This window comes from Hyaena hyaena, unplaced genomic scaffold, assembly GCF_003009895.1.
Source record: "Hyaena hyaena isolate Hyena2069 unplaced genomic scaffold, ASM300989v1 scaffold_818, whole genome shotgun sequence".
In the NCBI taxonomy this organism is placed as follows: Eukaryota; Metazoa; Chordata; class Mammalia; order Carnivora; family Hyaenidae; genus Hyaena; species Hyaena hyaena.
In genome coordinates, this window is record NW_024081451.1 from 401,005 (window position 1) to 425,521 (window position 24,517).

The following is a 24,517-nucleotide window of genomic DNA, read 5'->3' on the forward strand; positions in this document are numbered from 1 at the left end:
GTCAGATTTGGTGTTACTGGAGGTTAGGACAGTACTCATTTCTGTGTAAGACACAATTCATACCCATAACAATTACTGATATTAAGAAATAATACAGGGTGATGCTCAAGACCATGGGCTTTGGAATCCAACAGTTCTGATTTCAAAGCTATCTTCTATCAGTAATTAGGACCTCAATTTATTTAACCTTCCTAATAGGACTTAGTTTTTTCATGTATAAATCAGTAATTACATACCTCAAAAGTTTTAAAAAATTAAATATTTAGGAGGGACAAAATTCAATAGGCTTTCATGATTAAAAAAAGGTACTCTCTTAAATTAGGCACAAAAGTAGTATATTTCAACACAATCAAGGCCAAATGTGACAAGGGAACATCATACTCAATGGTGAAAAGTTGAAAGCTTTTCCTCGAAAATCAAGAACAAGACAAATGTGCCCACTTTCACAACTCCTATTCAACATATTACTGGAAGTCCTAGCCAGAGCAGTCAGGCAAGAAAAAGTAATAAAATGTATCAACTGAAACGTAGGAAGTAAAATTGTCTCTTTTTGTGGATGACATTATTTTGTATATAGAAAATCCTAAAGACTCAACCAAAAACCTGTTAGATCTAATCAATGAATTCAGTAAAGTGCAGGATACAGTATTAATATGCAGTAGTGTTTCTATATAATAATATTTGTAGTATTTCCATATATTAACAACAAATTTTCCAAACAAGAATCAAAGAACACAATCCCATTCATAATAGCATCGAAAATACAATGAAATACTTAGGAATAAATTTACCGAAGAGGTGAAAGTTCTCTCTGAAAACTACCAGACACTGATAAAAGAAACCAAAGATGATACAAATAAATGGAAAGGTATCCTGTGTTCATGGATTAAAATATTGTTAGAAAGCCAATACTGCCCAAAGCTATTTATAGATTCAATACAATCCCTCTCCAGAATCTAAAGGCTGTATGCTGCTTCCTTACATTTACCCTCGTATTTTCTGATACCTGTACTGGTCCAGATCCTCTTTACCTTTTACTTCTAAGCTACCTTTTAACTTTTTTTCTCTAAATTAATGACTTTTCCATTTGCTGTTCCTATTTCCCATATACAGTTGTGATTGCAACACATTTATTTATACCTATAGCCTCTGTTTCTGTGGACACCACATTAATTCTACAAACACTTCCAATGATTAAACAATTAGCATTGGGTGGGTAAACCCTTAAGAGTTCAATGTTGTTCAAAAATTTAATTGTGTTAACACAGTATAAAGACACGGAGAAAGAGATACAAGATGAAACAAACAAACAACTCTAAGGTGAAAGTAAACTCACCACATTCCTCCAAGAGACTTGTAGGCTAGCCAAATGGGACGTAACTATGAGTATACCACTTTCTTCCAACAGAAAGGAAGGAAGGAAAATAAGGGAGGGAGAGGGTGAGTCAGGGGAGGGAGAAAATGAGAGACATCTGGAGAAATTTCCCAAACTGGTCCTATAGTTAGTTTATTGAAGAGCTTACCCTTAAACTGAAATCTGCTGATTCACCAAGTAAGTTTTTTCCACCTACTAACAGGTGGGAAGAGAAACAGCATTTCTAAAATGTTCCTTCTGTTGATCTAACATATTCCTAGTTCTAAGAACTCAAGCAAAATGACTGGGGCTTCTTCCTGCATCTTCAAATATAAGCGTTCATGTTGGTTACATCTTTAAAGAAAGTCCAGTTTTAAATACTCTTCTCAAATCAAGCATTGTTCTTTCCTGCTGATTTTCACCTACAAAAAATTTCAGAGCGAGCTAAACCTGTCCTTTGTCTTTCTACCTGTAAGTTGAATTTTCCTAAAGCACAGTTCTGAAAATGCCACTCTGCTGCTCATTCAAAAAAACCTTTAGTGGATCCTCAATGTTTCCTCATACAGGTATTTCCTAATCATATTTTGCTTTTTTTTAAATCTGCAACTCAAATACACAAAGCATCTCTTTATCTCTCTTACTATTTTCTTGTCAAAACCCATGTATAAGTTTACCAGGGCCACACTAATGAAATACCACAGACTGGGTGGCTTAAATAACAGAAAAGTATTGTCTCACAGTTTTGGAAGCTAGAAATCTAAAATCAAGGTTAGCAAATTTCCAGAAGTTTATGTGAAATAATTGGTTTTTTTTGTTTGTTTGTTTTCTGAGGGAAGTAAGGGGGAATCTGTTTGAGGCTCTCTCCTAGTTTCTGGTGTTGCTGGCTATCTTTCATATTCCTTAGCTGTGGCAGCATAAATTCAGTCTTTATATGACATTCTCCCTGTGTCTGTGTCCAAATTTCACCCTTATATAAGGACACAATCATATTAGATTAGAGCACACCCTAATGGACCTCATCTAATCTTGTCTACATAGGTAAAAATCCTATTTTCAAATAAGGCCACACTGTAAGGTACTAAGGGTTAGGACTTCAATATATGAATTGGGTGGTGTGGGGGAGACACACAAACCCATAACAATCCCATCTGTATTTCCAGGCCTTATGCAAAAGCACTATCTCCCATTAGACTTTTCCTTACCCCCTCTGAGAGAGTGTTTTCCCCTGCTGAGCCCATTCATGATAATTTCCTAGCCTCACTTGACAAATTTTTTGAAAGAGAGAGTGTATTTTTCTCCATTTGCTACTTGATCCCCAAGTTGATCATGCTGTTTGACATGCAGTAGACCTTCCAGAAATGTTTGCTGAGTGGAAGATAAGGTTTCTGTTCCCTAGAGGTGAAAGGGATTTTCATGGGGCCAGGATATCTGTCACGGGCTCTGCCTCTTCTGGTACACGAGGCCTGACTATGTTCAAACACTGATTTTGTCACTTACATCTCCTTATAGCCTGGTGATGTTGCTTAACCTCTCGTAAATTTCTCACATTTCCTCATTTATAAAGCATGCCTCGTCATCTGTGCCTTTAAGAATTTGACTGAATGTTAATTAGTACATACCACCTCCTAAGCAATGACAGCTGATACTACTGTTGGTGGGGTGGCTACAAGCCCAAAGTGCTGATACATTTCTTAAAAGTTGCAAGAAGATGTAAAGAATTGAGCATGACTGTAGCAGAAAGGCCTCCATACACACATAAAGAAACCTTGTAAGCCAGATTCACGGAAGAGGAAAAAAAAATAAGGGACACTTTGTATAACATTAAGGAAACGGTGGTCACCAGTGGTCAAGGTGAACAGGCAGCAATTGTGCCGAATTAAGCTACAGATCCTACCTTTGACTTTTCAGTCACACCACACAATTAGCCAGAAGAGCCATTTTCAAATATCAAGGGCAATACAAATACAGTTATTATCATCACTCACTCTTCAAAGCAGTGACCTTTACTTTGGGCTACTTTCTTTGGCAAGGAAATTTGGCACAAAGCTACTAAAGTAACATTAAACAGCAAAAATCTGTTCTTGTAGCTACACTTTCTTAATGGCAATTTCACAAACACCTAACTTCAGGCTCAGAGGTAAAAATGCTAAAGATAACCCACCTGAGACTCCCAGGAAGCATATTTATCAAAACGAGTTAAAATCACCTTCTGAGTAATTGCTGTGGAGGTGTTTTAGCACAGCAGACAGGCACATTTTCTGTGGTTTGAGCGATTGATCACTAAGTTCTAGTAACAGGTGCATCTTGTTTCTGGGGCCTTGAAACATGACAGCCCGTAGAAAGACTATTAAAATCACTTTGCTAACAAAGAAAAATCAATTGTTCTCCACAAGGAGGTGCCCTCCAGCACAATCAATATACAATAGTACAATGCTGGGCTGTAAAGCCTGTGAGCAGATTTAAGCTTTTGATTAGGTAAAAGGTGGCTGTTTTTCATTTCTGATGGACTAAGTGAGATAAAGGTGTATTTTGCTGCAGGTTGACTTTGGTTTTCCTCCAGTAGATCAACTTGTTAAGGGGACAGGTTTCTTTTTCTGTTGAGTCTAATCCTTTATAAAGTATCATTTTACCTGTTTTCAGTTAAAGTGTGTGGGAGAGGGTCAGAGTTGGTAAGGGGCATATTTATGAGACTAGTCTCAGACTCAGAATGAAGAGAAACATAGCAGTGGTGACACCATCAATTCCACTGTTAAGAGCCCTAGTTGAAAAGTATATCATATTTGTGATTTCTTTGCTAAATGCAAGACATATATGAGTTGAGATGTCAGTAAGGTCTTGGTACTTTTTGTGCATTTTTCTACCAATAAATCAATAATCATCTGTCATTTACAGACACATATTTCAAGAGTAGAAAAAGAGCATTTGGGGGACATTTATAACCTCCATGTATTTTCATAAAGCTTTATCTGTGTGCCAACAATCTTTGAAGCAGGTACAAAACTCAACATAAAACTCAATTCAGGCTATTCAGATGCAGAAAAAGCACATTCTTAGTAACAAAGACCTTTATGATGAGAACATGAAGTGCTTTTTTACTCAAAGGAATGTTATAGTTGAATAGTGCAGTTAAAATCCATTGAACAATTGCTAGTAATTTTTCATACTTATCTACAATGTGTGTATATTAATAGATTTGAAGTTCAATGTCAAAAACATGTTAAATGGTCTTGATTTTACAAAATCAGCAATGTAGTTTAGTATTTTCATGGAAAATTAATTATATGTATTGTTGAGCATAAAAAAATGTCTTGTAGTTTACATGATTTTGAGAAATACACATTATTAAGGGGATGCATTTTCTTCAACTAATAAGCATCATTTACTAAAATTTTTAGGCTCATGAATTTGAGTTTAGCCAGATTAACGTATGGTTATTCTTATCCCTGTGAGGCTTTTTGGCCATGGAAAAGTCAAGTAGATTGCTTTCAAGAAAGAAAGCAATTTGGTTCTCAGTCTATACAACCAAAATAAACACCCAGAAGTTTAACAGGTGGTTAGGAACTGAGGTCAAAACTCAAAGACAGTAGAATACTGTAGAGTCAATAACCATGAGAGGTCTATGAGTATTTACCCTAACAACAACCTAGATACTACTGCAAGTTCTCAACTGGGATGAGTTAGACTTAGCTATAAATTATCCCTGATCTGTATCTAGTGGAAGAAGGCTATATTCATCTCTGCTCAGACACCCTCAATGCCCATATGTTTTACTGAATATATTCTAAAGGGAGTTCTTCAGAAAGATGAAATTGATGCAAGAGGGAAATAGAGAGATGAAGTGAAAATATTTGTAAGAGTGATATATTTGGAAACTTATATGGATATTGACAGCATAAAAGAAATAACATGTTTTTTGTTTAAAAATATATATAGTGGGGGTTCCTGGGTGGCTCAGTCAACCGTATGACTCTTGATTTCAGCTCAGGTCATGATCTCATGGTTCATGAGTTTAAGCCCCGCATCTCTGTCCCTCCCTTGCATGCACTCTCTGTCTCAAAATAAAAATAAACATTAAATATAAATATATATGTATATGTATACATAGCATATAAAGGTCACTGTATTGCCTGGAAAATTCATTTATATTTGTCTTTCATCAGCTGAAAAAGAGTGTTGTAATCTCTAGGGTAGATGTTAATATGTCAAGGAATGTTGTAATTGTAAAAATAGCATAAGAATGTGTAACTAACAAGCTAATGGATGTCAAATTTAGTATTTAAACACAAACAAAAGAAAAAATAAAACAAAAGAAGGCTTAGAGGGAGAAAACAAGGTACACAGGACAGATAGAAGAAATAGGAAACAAATTGGAAGATGGTAGATTTAAATGCAAATATATAAGGAAATTCATTGAATGTAAAAGTGAACTGAAATTACAATTAAATGATGACTATTAAAATAATTTTAAAACCTAAATTCAAATAAACTACTTATAATAGATATACTTTCAATATTACAATTCAGAAAAATTAAAAATAAAATAGTCACAGCATTTTTGAACAACATATTTTATATTTTTAGATTTTGAAACTGCACTAACATCAGACAAAGAAGACTGATGTAAGACACATTATTAAAGATCAAAGAGACATTTCATAGTGATAAAAGGGTAAAGTCACTAGGAAAATATAATGGTTCTAAGTTTGTACATACCTCATAGCCTCAAAATAGCTAATGAAAACTGTTAGAGAACTATAAGAAAAATAGTTTCACAATTATATTGAAAGACTTAAAACAACTCTTTCAGCTACTGTTAGGACAAGCAGGTAAGTCAGTAAGTATATAGAAGAGTTGAACAATATAACTAAGCAACTTGACATAATTGACAAATATGGAATATTCAACCCAACAACTTCAGAATATAAACTAATTTAAGCTAAAAGTACAAGAAATTTATTGGCTTAGTGTAATTTTTTATAATAGGGAAGTATGTACTCAAATCCTTGGGTTTTAGATATTGGACCCAAGGAGTTAAAAATATCTTATAGGCTTTTTTTTTTTTTTCATTTTTTCATAGTTCAGATCTACTTTATTTTACGTGTTTTAGATCTCTTTATCTTCTGCTGCAAATAAAGTGTCTTTTTGAGGCCTAGGAATATGGACCCAAGCAATTCTAAATTTATATTATTCTAGCATTGAGATTCCAAAGGCAAGAAACAGTCATCCAGAGTAGCACTTGCTAAAAAGATTTGGAGAATATCCTGATTGACCTGGCTTTGGTCTCATGCTAATCCCTGAATTAAACATTGAGGACAGGAAGGTGGGTTAAGGGTCTAATTCTACAGCAGCCTTATTAAAATCCCATGGAGCAGGAGAGAAGTTTGCCAAATAAAAATGTTTTATGACTTCATAAGGAGTTCTAAACTTGTATCTTCCAGTATTGTAAACCACTCCCCCCAAAGACAGTCTTTGATGCCACATCATAATAGAAAAGTTATAGGAAGAATTATAATTGGTCCATTTTGGGTCACAAATTCATCCTTGAATAATTTTAGCCAAGGGAATATAGTATTCTTATGTTTTCTTTCAACCTTTCATTTGGAAATAATTTCAAATTTCATAAAGGTTGAAATAATACTGTAAAGAACCCCCTTATTTCCTTTACCCACTGAAAATATTTAGTCACATTTATTTTTTTTAATGTTTATTTATTTTTGAGACAGAGCATGAGCACAGAAGGAGCAGAGAGAGAGGAAGACACAGAATCTGAAGCAGGCTCCAGGCTACAAGATGTGAGCACAGAGCCCAGTGCAGGGCCTGAACTCACAGACTGCAAGATCATGACTTAACTGAAGTCGGATACTCAACTAACTGAGCCACTCAGGCGCCCCTGGTCACATTTATTTAATGTAGTGTGTATGTGTGTGTGTACTTGTATGTGCTTATGCTTAAACCATCTCAAAATATGTTGCCAAAATCACGTCTTTACCCTTCTCAGCATTCATTTCTTAAGTACAAGGAAATTATTTTGCATATTAGAACATAATTATCAAAATCAGGAACTTTAGCATTAGCACAACACTATTGTATAAGGTACAGTCCTTATAGAATTTGATTAACTTTCTATTGGATTTAACCAATTTTCCAATGTTGGATAGTCACGGTCTTCTTTTCATTACATACTAATTTTGATCCTATACCATCTGGACCTCTGCTTACCATAGTAGGCTCTTCATTTTCTACATCTCATTTGTCTTATTGTCTTCTGCTATTTCTTTCGCTCATTTCTTCTCTGTGTTCCCTCTATGAGATCCAAATATACAGTTGGTGTCTGCTCCTTTCTCCTGCTATATAGAGCTACACCACTGTGTTTATCTCCTCCTGATGCCAACAGCTATACCTATAATTCTATGGACACAAGATATTATTCACTCTAAACAAACAAACAAACAAACAAAAATCCTTCAGAAGTAGAAAGGAAACAATGTTTCCAGGTCTTCCTCAATGTTCTTCCTGAGCCCAGAGTGTATTTATAATTCCCTGTAGCTAGGAATAAGTCAGTTACTTGAATATTCAATTAACCATCCTGAACTTTTAGTGACTTAACTGAAAAAAATTTTATTGATTTGTTTTTGCATGGTTACCTTTTATTCAGGAATATGGCTTCGTTATTTTCTCTGAAATGACTTTGACATGATTTTTTTCTACTTGATTATACTTCAGCAAAAGTTTAAATAATGGCACAATAGCATATCCTGTGACCCAGAATTCTCACTCCTAAGAATTTAAAACTCCCCTTTAAAAAATGATAAGATAAAAACAAAAAGATAATCTATCTGAAATTTACAATAATGCCAAAAATATAGAAGCAACCAAATATCCAAATCGGAAAAATAGTTAAATAAACCATAAAGCATCTACACAATTAACTATTGTATAACTTTTAAAAATCATAATGCACAATAGTACTTAACACAAAAAATTGTTCAGGTCAATAAATCAGGTGATAAACTGATTATTCTAGAATTGTTCCTATGTTAGGTAGCAAAAATTGGTATTTGATAGATTTCTTACTCTGGAGACAAAAGGAAAACAGAGCCTAAAGCAAAACCTAGAAGTGTTCTTGAGGGAAATTATAAACAAAATCTATGAAACCCAAAAGACTTTTCTGTTTTCTGGGCAAAAATCTGTCTTGATGCAGTGTCTTCTATATTAATAATATTCAATGATATTATACATTGATAAGTGTAGCTCCCTCATAACTACTTGACTGTCAAATTCAGAGCTTCTTTATATTTAGCCTATACGCCTATCACACCAAGGATTCAACCCAGTAGCTTATCAAGCTCACTGAGAGGGCCAGACTCTCTCAGTAATGTATAAAGTTTATATTCCTCTTCTCTAACCCATCACTATTGGTCAACTCAAACACTCGTGCTATCTGTCCTAAGCTTAGTGGTGAAACAAAGAACGTAACAAAACTCTCCTTTATGCTTCCTCCAGCCTATAGGCAATGTTAGGTATATCTTACACCAGAAACAAAATGACTCAGTTGTCTCAATGCAAGAAACATTGGACATAGTATGGGCTCTGCAGCTGAGGGCAGGGTAAAGAAGAGGAAATCGGGTCTAAAATACACAGTGAACATAGTACAGGATGATTTTGTACCTGATCTTTATGGTTTTTATCTTCTGTTTCAAGATATAGTTGCAGGGGATAATAACAGCTTGCTTAATGCCTTACTTGGGCCACATATAGAGGTAGTGAATGGCTGTAGAGTGATTAGCTCATTCATATCCTTGATTCTCTTGATGTTTATATACATAAAATATTTGGAATTCCATTGTCCATGTCTGTGTCTGTGTCCATGCTCTGTTGTCCTCTTGCCGTGTTAGTCAAACTAGCAGTAGTCCATGATTATCCAATGTTTGTCAATGTCTTATAAATACATCTTATAGAAGGTCAACTTTAAACAACTTTTTATTTCCATCTGTTATGAGTTACTAATACAGGGTATAGACAGAGCAAGGAGGAAGATATATCTGAAGGCAAGTTTTAGAAGATGTTTTAGAGTAAATCCACATACAAAGGGAACAAAGGGTGTGTTAGAGCATAATTGTTGAGTTTTGTTTAGAACACATTAAATTTAAGAAATTTGTGGAAGATCCAGTTTGAGATGTCCAGTAGTGTGACATTAGGATTTGGAGCTGGGGTTAAAAATTAGATATTTAGAAGAAGTCAGAATAAACGGAGGTTGAAACCACAGGTTTCAAAGAGATAATCCAAAGAAACTAGAAAAGGGCCAAGGATGTCCACCAGATCAAGAAGAGGGAACTGACAGGTATTGCCAAAAAGACAGGACAGAGCAACACCCTGAAACTTCTTAAAGACAGAGAATGTGGCCAAGTGTGACAAAAGGATTTGGTCTCTCTCCAAGCCCCACACATGTCATCTTAGAACTCAAATTTATGTAAATACTAGCAATATTTTTAGTATAACATACTGTCTCCATGCAGAGTGGAAATTGCCCTTTCTGTTCTGAAGTATCTGGGGCATGACAAGAGGGTTCCTTTCCAGTTTCCTGTGTGTAGCCTCCATACGTGGGTACATTGACTCTGGCTGCATCAAGCTCCAGGTCCTGTTATGATCCTTCCTGCTCCACTGGCTCCTACTCACCTTGATGACAGTTACCCATTTTGTTTTGGTTGCTCCATCCTTTGTCCAGCCCCATCCACTCCTGTTCATGCTGCAATACCACCAAAATACTTATCTGGTTTCCATTGGCATCAAAAGTTTATAGATATCCTCTTTTTTCTCAATGCCAGTTATCTTAGCATGTCCCAGTTATTATAATATGCTATTGGAGGGTTAATTTTGCTCTTTTGACATCATTCTGTTTCTAGTCTCTTTATGACCTATAATTGGGGCACTGGAAACAGAAGCCAGGTTGATTAACTAGCTAGCTAGATATGTTCAAATTTATACAAAGACATTCTACTCAAATCATGTATAAAGGGTCATCTCCAAATATATTCAAAGATACTCTATTCAACAATGCATAAAAAGCCATTTTCCTCAAGCTGAAACCCCCAAACCTCAACTCTGGAATCTCCTATCAGAGCAATTTGATGGCTCATCATGGGTAAAGAATTAAGGCACATCTCCAACTCCCAATCTTCAGGCCTGAACAGTATTCTACAATAAGTTGCAGCACTGAGTAACTGCTTAAATAGGCCTGTCCATCCAACCTCTTCTGTCATTTATAAATGGACCCCAGTGCTACCACTGAGCTGATTTGGGGGACAGAATTTACCAGACCTTCCATCAGCTTGTTTCAATCTGGGTATGCTGATCTCCCCCACCATCATTGGTGATGCATTTAAAAGCAGTCTCTCTACACTAGGGCACTGCTGTTCTTATTCGAGACCAAACATACACTCAGAACCTTCTCATACACCCTTTCTTGATTTATTTCTTTTTATCATTTAGGGATATCATATTGAAATATCCTTGAGAACAGGAATGAAGATGGTATTCTCCATAATCTTGTACTTCAAACATAGAAAAGAGACAATAATTTTGGGTGGGGGACAAGGAGGAACGCAAATGTACGGCTCTTCTCTTAGGTTTTTCCCAGAGGAACTCACAGTTGCTAGAAAATGAGGCTCCAGGGTCTAATTACAGTCCTCATCCATCTCTTGCGTCAACTAATTGGCTCCTAATTGATTAGCTTGCCTTCACTCTTGATAGGCTCCAATGTACCTACACATATCTATGAAAGAACATTTGTAAGACCAAAATATCACTCTTCACCCTTCTGCTTCATACTCTTTGATGACTACCTTAGCCAAAAGCTGAGTTTCTAAAATGTGCTTTGTATTAAGAATCACTGGAGTCTTATTTTATTTTATGAATTAAATTAGCATACAGCAAAATGGACTTTTTCCTTTTGGTTTACAGTCTATAAATTTTAACACATGTTGTAGGCAGAATAGTGGCCCCCAAATTTGTAGGCACCCTGAATCCTTTATCTTGCCAGAGCAGAATTTCAAACTCCAGTTTCAGCCTCTCTCAGTAACCTCAATCCCAGGCATACTTCCTCATATATTCCATCTCAGGTAAGGTCAGCACATCACCTATAGCCTGAATCATATGGGATTAAGATTTCTGGACCTTTATCCTAGACCTACTGAATCTGAACCTCAGACATCTTTATCTTAAAACAAAATCCCAAGTGATCCCACTGCTGAAGTACCTAGTTTTAGTAAGTCATAGTGTGGAATGGCTGTGTTGTTCATCTAGGCTCAGGGTGCAATCATCTTAAAAGCTTTAATAGAAAAATGTGTTTTGGAGCACCTAGCTGGCTCAGTCAGTTAAGCATCCAACTCTTGATTTCAGCTTAGGTCACTATCTCACAGTTCTGCTCAGGTCATCATTGATTTTTTTGTTTGTGATACTGAGACCCATGTTGGGCTTCATGCTGACAGCATGGAGCCTGCTTGGAATTCTCTCTCTCTCCCCTCTCTCTCTACTCCTCCTTCTCTCTCTCTCTCTCTCTCTCACTCTCTCTTTGTCTTTCAAAACTAAATAAACTTAGAAAAAAGAATGAGTGTGCCCCAGCTTTTTTTGTGTGTGTCACTGGGAGTTGGGTGATTGAAGTACATATCTTAAGAACGTTTCTCAGAAGATTCTGATAGTCCCAGATTTTCATTCTCTCCCTCTCTCTCCTCTCTCTCTCTGTCTCTCTCTGTCTCTATCTCTTCCTTTCACTTGCCAGTCCCTATTATCTACTTGAAATTTTCCACCAAATTTTTACATTCTTGGGTCATATATCATTTCATCCACAAAGATGTCTCCATATCCACATTTAGGAAAGATTAACTGCTCTCATAACTGTACTCCAATACTTACTAGATATTTATAATACAAAATTTCACATACTGAATTATAATCAGTTGTTTCTTTCTTACCTATTAGACTGTGAGTTCCTTAAGAGAAGGAGCTGTGTCTTCTTTATTTTGTCATCTCCAGAGCCTGTTGAATAAGTATGTGCTGAAGTAATTACAAATTACGTTTTATAGACACAGAAAAATAAATATCTCAGTAATAGGAAAGTAATAGGAAAGTCAGTGGGACGGTTTCCAGAATGGCAATTTTAATTTTCCCAACTCCAGAAAACAAAGCAACTCTGTTCCATGTTTTCCTAAATTCCTTACTATGAATATCAGTGTAGTAACTTTCATCTGCTTTAAATGTGTCATTTCTGCTTTGGGAAACACTATGATAAATTTCAATATTATTTTCCTTGAAATTCAGAAAGAATAGTCAAGGCCAATGGTAGTTTATTCACTGAAATTAAATATCCCTCCCTGCAGAAAAGTTATATAGTCCCACTTTCTGGAACTCATATATGGCTAAGTGACATTCTTTGGCCAGTGGCTATTAACTGAAGTGCTTGTGTAAGTTCAGAGCAGAAGCTCCAAGAGCCAGCAGATGGTTACCATGTTTTCCCCCCATGCTGTAACAACCAGCAGTGTTCTGGTCTGCAGCCGCACCATCACTAGCAAGTCTGAAGCAGGACTGCACCTGAGCCGCGGTGGGTAAGTACAGAGAGAAAGAAAGAAAAGTTGTTTGTGCAAGCCATGTAACACAACCTGGAATAAACTGACAACAAGCCTCTTGTGACGCTGGACGCTGGAACAATCACAAGCATCTTTGATTTCTCAAGCAGGTATGGAAATAAACCTGAATGTGGGAACCTTAACTATTGGTATGTTTTTATACTAAGGTTAGTTATAGTAAATTTTTTGAGCTTTGGAGGCACATGTGTGAATCAGTCAGTTAAGTGTCCAACTCTTGGTTTCGGCTCAGGTCATGATCTCATAGTTCCAGCCTCATGTCATGCTCTGTGCTGACAACATGTAGCCTCCTTGGAATTCTCTCTCTCTCCCACTGCCCGTCTCCCTCTCTTACTCTCTTTCTCTCTCTCAAAATAAATAATCTTAATTTTTTAAAAAAAATTTTGAGTTATTTTGGGGTGGGGGTGACATTAGGGACACTTAGAAGTGTGTGTGTTATATGTGTGTCTGTGTGTGTGCATGTGTGTGTATGGGGTATGGCTGTTGGAGTTACTGGAGGTCTTACTGGCAGGTAGTGCCTTGGGGGTGCCAGATGCTATACATCCCATGATGTATTGGAGAATCTTGCTCAAGAATTGTCTAGCCTGTATGTTCACTGCTCTGGTGGAGAACACTAGACCACACAAACTACTTAAAATATGCAAGTTAATTATATTGAAGGAAGAAAGAAGGAAGGAAAGGAAGAAAAGGAAGGAAGGAAAGAAGGAAGTTATGCAGATCCAATAGTTATGTTTATAATGAATAAATGAAAAGTGAATATATCAGAATTTGAATTTTTATTCAAATACGTTTTTTAATTTATCTGTTTGTCAAGAACATTCTCATGTTCCTAACAAATACTTGCTCTGAAAGCCATTGCATTTCTAATTTTATAGCATATTCTTAAATCAGTTCTTTAATCAAAGGGTGAAATTTGAAGACTATTTCTCAGACATATAGTGTCTCACCCTCTCAGGATTTTAATTTTTACTAATGTGGATATAAATTTATTTACTGTCAGTTTTTTTTTCCAGTTGGGTGTTTTTCCTGCCCTTCACAAAAGTTTTTATTCTCTTTTACCACTTTCCTTAACAGATGTTACACATCTCCAGACAAATGCTATAGTTCCTTTCCCTTTAAACAATACTGTACATATCTTGTTCCTTCACCATGAGCCCATCCTACCATTTTGCAGTGTTTCTTTGTTGCTATACTATGATTTCCCTCTGTACCTTCTTGCTATTCTAGAAAAGGATGTTTCCAAAGGGAATAAATTCAGTCTTCCAGAAGGGAGTTTAGCATCATATTCAGAAACTGATAAATCTTTTCCAGCCTCATCTAATATATCAAACATTGTGCATCATATTCAGAAACTGATCAATCTTTTCCAATCTCCTCTAATACATCAAACATCATGTAACATGTCTTGGATGAGAGCTGATGCTGTAAACTCATATGCGGATTGCTGTTTCCTGTCATCTTGCTGCATCCTCTGGCATTACTGCTGAATATTTCTCCTCTCCTAGTCACCTGGGTGCTTTGCTTTTGATGTAAGCATTTCTCAGTTGTGTGAGGGCACTGCTGTCATTTTACTGGCCTCACTGCTTTTACTAATATTTCCCAATTTAGTATCAACAACCGTGAGTTTCACTGGAATGCTTCTACTCCTTTCTATTTTTTTCACTAGGTATCATATTTAACTTGCACTATGGCGGCAGTATCTATCATGATGGCCACACACTACAGTAGAATTCAAGTCTCCTGAAGACCTAAGAGTCAGGGAAACAGGAGAGCTTGTGCTATCTACCTGGTGCATCCTTCGTTGAAGTCCAGGTGGATTGGATGACGAAAGAATTGGCTTGTCTTGAGATACAGAAAAAGATCAAAGAACAGCATCATGACAGGAACTTAGAGCATTAAGTGAATTAAATGATCCAGTGACATAAGTAACTATTCTCAAAAGTGTCAGTATTTGAGGCCAAATCTATTCTCTCCTCCCGATAGATCTCGATGGATTGCATATACTGTCTGAAATCATGGGCTACATTTCTTTTCACCAAGCCTGAGAAAGCTGTGTGAATGTTAATGTGTACTGAATAAATCCTGTGATCACTGTAGCACTTTATAATGATGTGTTCTCAAGCTGCCATATCACGGTTGATTATTACTTCTTTTTCTTTGCAATCCTTCATTTAATTTCCACTCCTTACACCGGTGTTAATATTCCTGACTATTTGAATTCACTTTTGAGTTCATGAGATGCTGTATCAAATGTTTTGCTAAAATCCAAATGTATTACATCTCCCACATTGCATTCATCCACTAATCTTGTAATTCAATAAAAAAAAAGCAATCAGATTTGTTTGGCATGATTTGTTCTGTGTAAACCCATGCTGCTTATTGCTCAATAGTGCTTAAATGATAAGTAGTGCTCAACGCAAATTTCCTCATCTAACTTCTCATTTTAGCTCAGAAAAGTCTATAGTGTTTTTGTTCATGGATTTTCTCCTGGCGCATTGCTAGTTCCCAGGTCCTAAACACCAGGGAACAGAAAGAAGATACTAGTTTTACGACGGTACCATTTTTCTTGTTTTGCCTTCCTATTGTTTTTCCCATTTGTTATCCCTACACTTTCATATCAGATTTTCATTACATTTATTATGTGACTAATCCCTTTATTCCTATTTTCCTATAACAACATTTTAGTGCTTGGTATTCTCAGAACACTGACAATAAAATTTATTTCAAACATCTTTGAGAATAAAAGGCAATACCTTGGTTCCATTTATGCAATGTCTTTATCCATATTTGTCATATAAGAAAGATGAGTTGTAATTTCACACTTAATGAATGATAATTATTTCATTTTAATGGATTCTTTAGTTTTCACTTGGCCATAATTTAAATCCTTGTTACGGGTTGAACTGTGGCCTCCCTCCAAAAAAGAGGCATGTGGAGTGCTAACTGCAGTTCTTTGGAATGTGATTTTATTTGGAGATAGGATTCGTACAGAGGGGACGAAACTGAGGTCATTATAGTGAGCCCTAGTTGAATATGACTGACATCTATCTGAAAAGGAGAGATTGGATAAAGGGGTAGAATCACAGAGAAGACAATGTGAAGAGGCGCAGGGGGCAAAGGCCAACCGTAAGCCAAAGAGAGAGTCCTGGAAGAGATTCAGACCTCAGAAGCTACCAACCCTACCGGCACCTCGATTTTAAACTTGCAGTCTTCTTAAGCGAGACAACATTTCTGCTGGGTCAACTCTCCTGTTTGTGCTCTTCGGTAAGGGAGTCCTAGCAAACTGAGTACCTGTCTCATAGGCATATTGTTTGTTTTCATCATTATTCCTCTTAGATTATCCTCTTCGAGAACTGGGTAAATATGTCCATGTCTTGATAATCATGGCTTTTATGCCCATGTACCATGTGAGCAGGCTTTAAGGTCCTGTAGGAATCAAAGCATTTTTGAAGGAAAGGGAAGCACAAAAAAGACATTCTATATTCAGCAGTTTCCCACTCTGAAGATGAACGATAATATTATTTTTAGGGACTGTGAAAAAGACTAGATAGCCAGCAGGCAATTTTGATTCTTTTTAAGTTGCCAGTAACTTGAGGGAATTACTTCTCATGCATTGTACAGGGGCTGGATGGGGCTGTAACAAAGACGCCATGCCCTTTTAGAGGCAAGACTTAAGGACACAAACCAAGGGTCAGCTCTTGGGTTTTCTCTCCTGGGCTCCTGAATCTTGAGTAAAGTGATATAAGAATGGGAAGACAGCTGGTAATAACTGATTTCAGTATTGGGGACCTGAACAGATTTATCATTATTTCTCTCTACTATACTTTTTTTTAAAAAGCTCAGTTCTTTAACATATCCATCAGTTTTGCCATCTTACTATCCTTCTACTAAGCACCTTTTCCACTTAAAACAGGTAGAGTCACAGTGCATTCATTTTCATGAGGACATATCTAAAATTCATAAACCTTAAAAAATCTCTCCAGTTCAGCTCCACAGACACCCAGATAGATGCCTACATGCCTAATGCCTATAAACCTCCACCATTCCCTGGATGATAAAGTAGAAGATCTAGGAATATAAAAAAAATAAATGTTTCGATAAAATACTATGAGTTACCACAGGTCTGAGGAGGAGGGATGTTACCTTTGTCAGGTCCAGGAAAGATTCCCAGTCAAGTAGATCTGTCCTGGAAGGATGGTTTGACAATTCAATCAACAAAAGTCATCATGCGAGGCAACCCAAAAAGAGCATTGCAATCAGGCTTTCTGCTATAGAGTGCAGGTAAAGAGTGAATTTATTTTCCAAAGTTTGAAAGTGAAACATGGGCACTGTTAATAATATGCAGGGGCAATAGGTGAGTTGTGCCAGGCAAACAAGAACTATCCTAGTATCCCAATGGTACTTAGGCAGGTATCAATCTACGAGTTATTTGCTATAAAATAGTCATTGCCCCTGCAATTATGAGATGGGGTGCATCAAAGAGTGGAAATAACTCAGTGTTAGAAGGATGCTTTACTCCTCTCTATTGACCTTTTTAAGCATCAGTGGTAGGGTAGGGACAGGGGCTAGTCTTCAGGGCAGGTACAAAGGAAAGCTACAGTGTCTACAAAATGGTGCCTCTTGGCTTTGAAACCTCCTAATCAGTGGTTACTGTTGCTTGGAACCATTAAACCATCAACCAAGAGTAACACAATAATCCCTTCATAACTTGCTAAGGAATCCCAGTATGTACACATATGCAGCAAGTGGGCATTGATAAATGCTTTTAATCAAGATGTTCAGGATCAAGGCAGTCCAGAAGTTAATGAGTCAGTGGTCTGTTCTGCCTTGATTTATAAATTTTCAACATTCTACTGCATTATGGGCCACATAAACTTACACTTAGTGATTAACTAAATGCCTCTTTTTATGGTAATAGGCATGATTGAACTTGTATCCTCATTATACTTGAATAAAAGTATCCCTGCTTCTCACTGCCACTAGCATTCTTAAAGCTACTTCTTTACCATACTTCTTTTGCAGAGTCTGTGCACTAAGTAATAGATTATTTTAGCATAACTGATGCAGCACATCATATAAATCTCTAAATCTATGTTAGATTTACATGGGTTAGTCTTATTTAGTTTGAGGACAGGGGTTGCTTTTTAGATTTATTGTATATTTCATATAGTTTACCTGTGAAATGGCACATTTAGTTTGAATGCAAAAAATACACAATCAGTTGATTTATAGCTGTGTTTACTATCAATCTGTGGAAGATTCATATTTGGGGATTTTGAGAGATTAAATCAGTGGATTTCCAAATATTGAGCAAATTGAAATGAATCATCTCAAGTCTGTTCTAATATGAATGAATTAATATTCAGTCAATGAATAAATCAGTGTGCAATATACTTCTCCTTTGGGATATAAATTTTCCAAACACTTATTTTCATTTTTCTCCTTGTTTTGATTTTAGAAATACTGCCTCAGGGTATCTAAATAATCATAAATTTTTGTGAAAATAAGTAAACAGCAAATTGTGGGGAAGAAGTCATTTTTCAGTTGATTCTATTTCATAATTTTCATAGTAGTGAATTTCAGCAGTAAGTATGCACAATAATTAGAATGGCAATATTATGTGCAGTTTGTAACATTTACTGTTTACAAGATCTTCATGAAACCAGCAACAGTTAATAAAGAAGATTAGAATGATCACATATGGATCTAAGATTAGAGAGCGGAGAAAAAATTAAATCTGTTCTTATCTCTTTACATGCTACCCTTTCAATAATGAAGCAGTTTACCCCATAAGTGAATGATTCTCAACAAGCCACCTTAATCTATATGTGACTAAGTTCTAAATTGCAAGGAATAGATTTTGAAAGGGATCTATTATAAGGGATTTGAAAAGCCAGAGAAAAAAATATTCTGTATCTTTTAATTTAGAAAGATATTAGTGTTTAGACTTAAAAATATGGTGAGAGGGTAGTGGAGACATGCCCATTTATCTTGATAGCTTACTGTCATTAATTAAATGTTATTGAAACTAGTAAGTGTGTTTTTTTTTTTTTGAAAGAGTGTGCAAGCTGGGGAGAAGGGCAGAGAGAGAATATTAAACAGGCCCCATGCTGAGGGTGGAGCCCGACGTGAGGCTTGATCCCATGATCCTATGATCTTGGAATCATGACCTGAGCCAAAATCAAAAATTGGGCGCTCAACCGAATGAGACAGTAGGGTGCCCTGAATTTTTTTAATTATCTGAAATTATCACTGTCTTAAAAGAGCTTAAGCCTAGCTTCAGTACATTTGTGTTTTTATGATATGTTAATCAAATGTCACTTCAAATTTAAAAACAAGAATGCAAAATATCAGTTCATTGCTTGACATGGCTTGTGTAAAAGGACTGTTTTATTTTTTAATGTACACTTAAATAATGGAGATATTTTCAAAATAGCCAATAAGCTGGTTATCTAAATGACCTTTTCTCCCTGCAACAATAATTGGGGCTTTCTAGTGTTTATACATAATGTTCATTTTTTTTTCCTTAATAAAGCTATTAAACTACAGGGTAAAACCAAGAACAACCTATTAATAAAGAAACTACAGGTAATATGGAATATTGAAAAGCAGAAATAGCTTCATTGTTTACTTTTCTAATTCTAATAGATAAAAAAGTACTTCCTGTAGTATTTTTAGTAATACTTTAAGAATAAAAGGATCTAGGGACTCCTGGGTGGCTCGGTTAAGCACCCACCTCTTGCTTTTGGCCCAAGTCATGATCTCAAAGTTTGTGACAGTGCTGATGGAGCAGAGCCTGCTTAGTATTCTCTCTCCTCTGTGTCCTTCCCCAACTGGTGCACACTCTCTTTCTCTTTCACTAAGAATAAATAAACTTAACCAAAAGAATAAAATGATCTCAATGTTTTAGAAATAGTGGGTTTGGTTGCACAACATGGTGAATGCAATTAATGCCAATGAATCACACACTTAAACATAGTTAAAATGGCAGGCTTTGTGTTATGTACATGTTACTACATTTTTAAAATAGAAAAATTAAAGAATTTAATATTTATGATTACTTCTTAAAAATTTATTTATTTTGACAGAGAAAGCACAAGTGGGGGAGGGGCAGAGAGAGAGAGGGAGAGAGAAAATCCCAAGCAGGCTCCCCACCACCAGCACAGGGCCCCATGCAGAGCTGAAACTCACAAACCATGAGATCATGACCTGAACTGAAGTCGGATGCTTAACCAACTGACCCACCCAGGTGCCCCAATATTTATGATTAAGTATAAAATAAAATATTTCTGTAGTATTAAAAGTAGGATAGCAGTTTAGCCTGCAGATTAAAAAGTAGTGCCACACACATTGTCTTTTTTTTTTCTCCCATTTTTTTCCCACTACATTTTTTTTCCTGACAATTGAATTCACGTTAAACTATAGGATAAATACTTTTACTAACTATTCAGGAAATTAAAATGTATAAATATGTCATAGTTCACTTCACAGTAATGTGATATTTTAACAAATTAAGATTTCTTTGTAAAATAGTTTCTATGCTTTCAGCTCTACTTTCTATAATTTTTTTTTTTTTAATTTATTTCTAGGAGAGAGAGAGAGAGACAGCATGAGCAGAGGGAGGGTCAGAGAGAGAGGGAGTCACAGACTCTGAAAGAGGTTCCAGGCTCTGAGCTGGCAGTCAGCACAGAGCCCGACACGGGGCTCGAACCCACGAACCGCGAGATCATGACCCAAGCGAAAGTCGGACGCTTAACCGACTAAGCCACCCAGGCGCCCCTCTACTTTCTAATTTAAAAATCTATTGCTCCTTCTGAATCATGTAAATTCAGATTTACTGTGCCTTAAAAGTTTTCTGGAAAATCTATTACTTTCACAAGTCATGTCTAATAGCATAAATCATGGGGGCAGTGTTTACAACTTTCTGACGAATTTGATCAGTACATCTGCCTCTTTTGCGAGCAGTAAGCTGTATGCTTCTTGAGTAGAAAAAAAAAGCCAAAAACAAAAACAAAGTGGTACTTCAATCATTTTGTCTTTAAAATGCTTCAAGATTTGGGGGGAAAATCATCATTTGATGTGCTGTTGTTTAAATGGCACTTGATTTCTTTTCCAGATTTTTCTATAAAGACTATTCAAAAATGGTTCAAGAAATGTTTTAAGTAAGACTGCGCTTCAGCAAAATGTGAATCATTGTTACATGCATTTTTAAGTCATTAGAAATTTAAATCAAGAAAGTGGCTAGGTCCAAGTTACAGAAAAGAGTTAATGAATTTGCCTGTGATTGCATGACATCTTGACATGACACTTTTGTTTTGCCATGAGACTCAGCTTCTCCCCAAAAAGAGCCTGAACTGATAGAGGCAGTGCTGTTGGTCACACTTACACACTGGGTAGCACATGGAAAACACTGAAATAACTCAGAGTTCCCATGAATTATTTGGGGACTCAGAGTCCCCAGATTTCTTCTTCATACAGGTGCTGAGAGGATTAAGTGAAGTAATGTATTAAAAGAGATTAGAACAGGGGCGCCTGGATGGCTTAGTCGGTTAAGCGTCCGACTTTCGCTTAGGTCATGATCTTGCGGTTCGTGGGTTCGGGCCCCGCGTCGGGCTCTGTGCAGACTGCCAGCTCAGAGCCTGGAGCCTGTTTCAGTCTGTGGCTCCCGCTCTCTCTGACCCTCCCCTGCTCACGCTGTCTCTCTCTCTCTCTCTCTCTCTCTCTCCTAGAAATAAATAAAACATTAAAAAAAAATTAGAACATGAAATTAAAAATATTGATCACGTGTCCTGAGAACTAAGTTATCAGAAAGAGAACAATACATGGGAAGTAGTGGACAGCAAAGATGTTACCCAAGTGTTCGGTCAGACATTAAACGATTAAAATGATTTTGATGCAAATGATTAGAAGCAAGTCAAAAATTTAGACATGTACCAGTTTTAGATGTGCCACCTTCCAGAGTGATCACGATCATGTTTTCAGTTTCTGGGCTTTTATTTTAGATTTAAGTTTTGAGCATATTTAATTTTCTATCATCACAAATGTCATAGCATGTTTTCTCAAACCGTAAGTATAATTTCAATACATCCAAGTGAATTAAAAATGTTTTCCCCCTAGAAACATATATTGTTAGAATGAAAGTAAATAAGAATAGGAGAGCCTACGTGCAAAATAAAAACAAAAGCAAAAATACCCCATAAAATGCTACCTTACATATGAATTCAGAGACCATAGCTATTCTATATATAATTGAACATTCTAAAGCCATCATTACTTCAATAAAGATACCCACTACTCCACTCTCTTCTTAAACTATATTTTTCCATAATTTTTTAAAATAAATATTTCTAAATGCATGTTATGTTAAAAAAATTAACTCAGGCCCTGAAAGTACTAGTTGTGTTCTGAATAAATTGGGTCAAGTTCTCCAGCACCATGTCCAACACTGCTATTTTATGGAATGTTGGCTGTTATGGAACTGTTACCACAGTTGTTTAATATGTTCATTTGCCTCCTTTAATTTCCTTCTATTTTTTTTTTTTACAATTCTATTTTCCCCTTCTTCCTCTCAAACTATACTGGAAAATAGCTCATTCACTTTTAAATATTACTTCTTCTAAGATATCAAGTATGAACATTCAAATGGCCTTCTCCTCTGAAATGTTTTGTCATTATAAGCTCTTAAAATGTTGCCTGATAGACAAAGGGGCTCATTTTAGAAACTCCCATGATCTGCTTAAATGCTATAAAAGTGGATAATAGAGTTCTTTCCTTGTCATATAAAGATAAGTTGACTCATATTTTAGAATTGTTCTTTTGAGAAACAGACATATTCTAAAATTCTTACCTAATAAATAGTAATCCCTTGCAGATGTTAAGATTGTATAGTAACCACTGATACTAGCACAAAAAGAAATTTATTTAAAAAATATATCATCTGGCTTGGACAAAAGAATTAACTGTGCTACTACTCTGTATTTATCCCACCTTACTTTCTTTTCTCTCATCACATAATATTTACATGAGGGGTTATTAAATCATGTAATAATTTCATGCAATTACCAGATCCTTTACTGGACTAGGTAAACTTTAATAGAATGCTTTCAGTACTATTTATGCAGAGTAAAGTAAAACTATTTCAATGGTAAACGAAAATGCTGTTCAGTAACTTCTAACCCTATCTCCATCAACAAAACTTTTGTCTGTTGGTAAATCAATATTTTTACTATAGCGTCTTCATCTAGGTGATAGGCTAAATGACAGCACCTTCCCAATGCCCCTTCACCTCCATAGCCAGATCCTGGGAAGCTGTGAATGATACTGGCAAAAGGGACTTCAAAGGTGTGACAAAGAAAAGATCTTGAGATGGATAAGTCATCCTGGGTTTTCCATGAGAACCCTAAATGCAATTTTAAGTGTCCTTAGAAGAGGTAGGCAGAGGAAGATTTGACTTCAGTAGAATGAGAGATGTGACCACAGAAACAAAGATCGTAGTGATGAAGCCAGGAGCCAGGAGTCAGAAATGTCAGTAGCCCCTAAAAGTAGAAGAAGCTAGAATGGGATTCTCCCCTGGAACTTTCAAGAGAAGCTCTACATGCACATCTTGATTTTAGCTCCTGTGGGCTCCTTTTGAACTTATGATCTCCAGGACTATAAAAGGATAAATCTGTGTAGCTTTAAACCATTACCTTCGTTACAGCAGCCACAAGAAATTAAAACAATCTGTAGAGAGGAGATTCAAATAAATGACCTCCAACAGCCATCTGTGATTTGAGAAAACTGTTCAGCCCTGCTAGGCTTGTGGATTTTTATTTTTCAGTATTCTTCATAGGCATAACTTAAGAAAAGTCATTTTTCATTAGTTATTTAGAATATACCATTCTTTGTTGTAATTAGCCTATGGGTAATAGCATGTCCTCACTGAGAGGCAGCAAACACCCTAGGTGAGAGACTTCTTTTAATTTTACCAAGTTGAAGGAAAATGTTATATTTTTAATTGATTTTTAATAGCCAATTCAATTAGAAATTCAAAACACAAGAATCTTGCAGGAATCAGCTGCCAGATTTATTAATCTATCTGAAACTAAAAACACAAGCAAACAAAAAGTAGACTAAAAACAGAACTTTAAAAAAAAGAACTTTAGATACATTTCCCAAGAGAGTTTAAAATGTAACATTTGAATCCTTCTATGTTGGAAATATTCTTAATGTTGGCCAATTACTCATTTTGTTTTGTGAGTCACTACTTTAAGCAGAAAAATAGTTTGTCCTTAAATATTATATAATTAATACCAGTTCTTCCTTTCATCCATTAAGATTACTCGTAACCGATTCTTCCCCAATGGGAAATTAGAACTAGAATATTAAAATGAAAAAAGAAAAAAGAACAAAAAGGAAGAGAGAAAAAAAGAAAAAGAATCCTCAATACAATTTCATTTAGGTGCTATTTTAAAGACCCACTTAAAATTTTTCCTTCAATTTCTCCAAATATGTTAATACTCTTTCCAATAAATCTTTAGCTGAG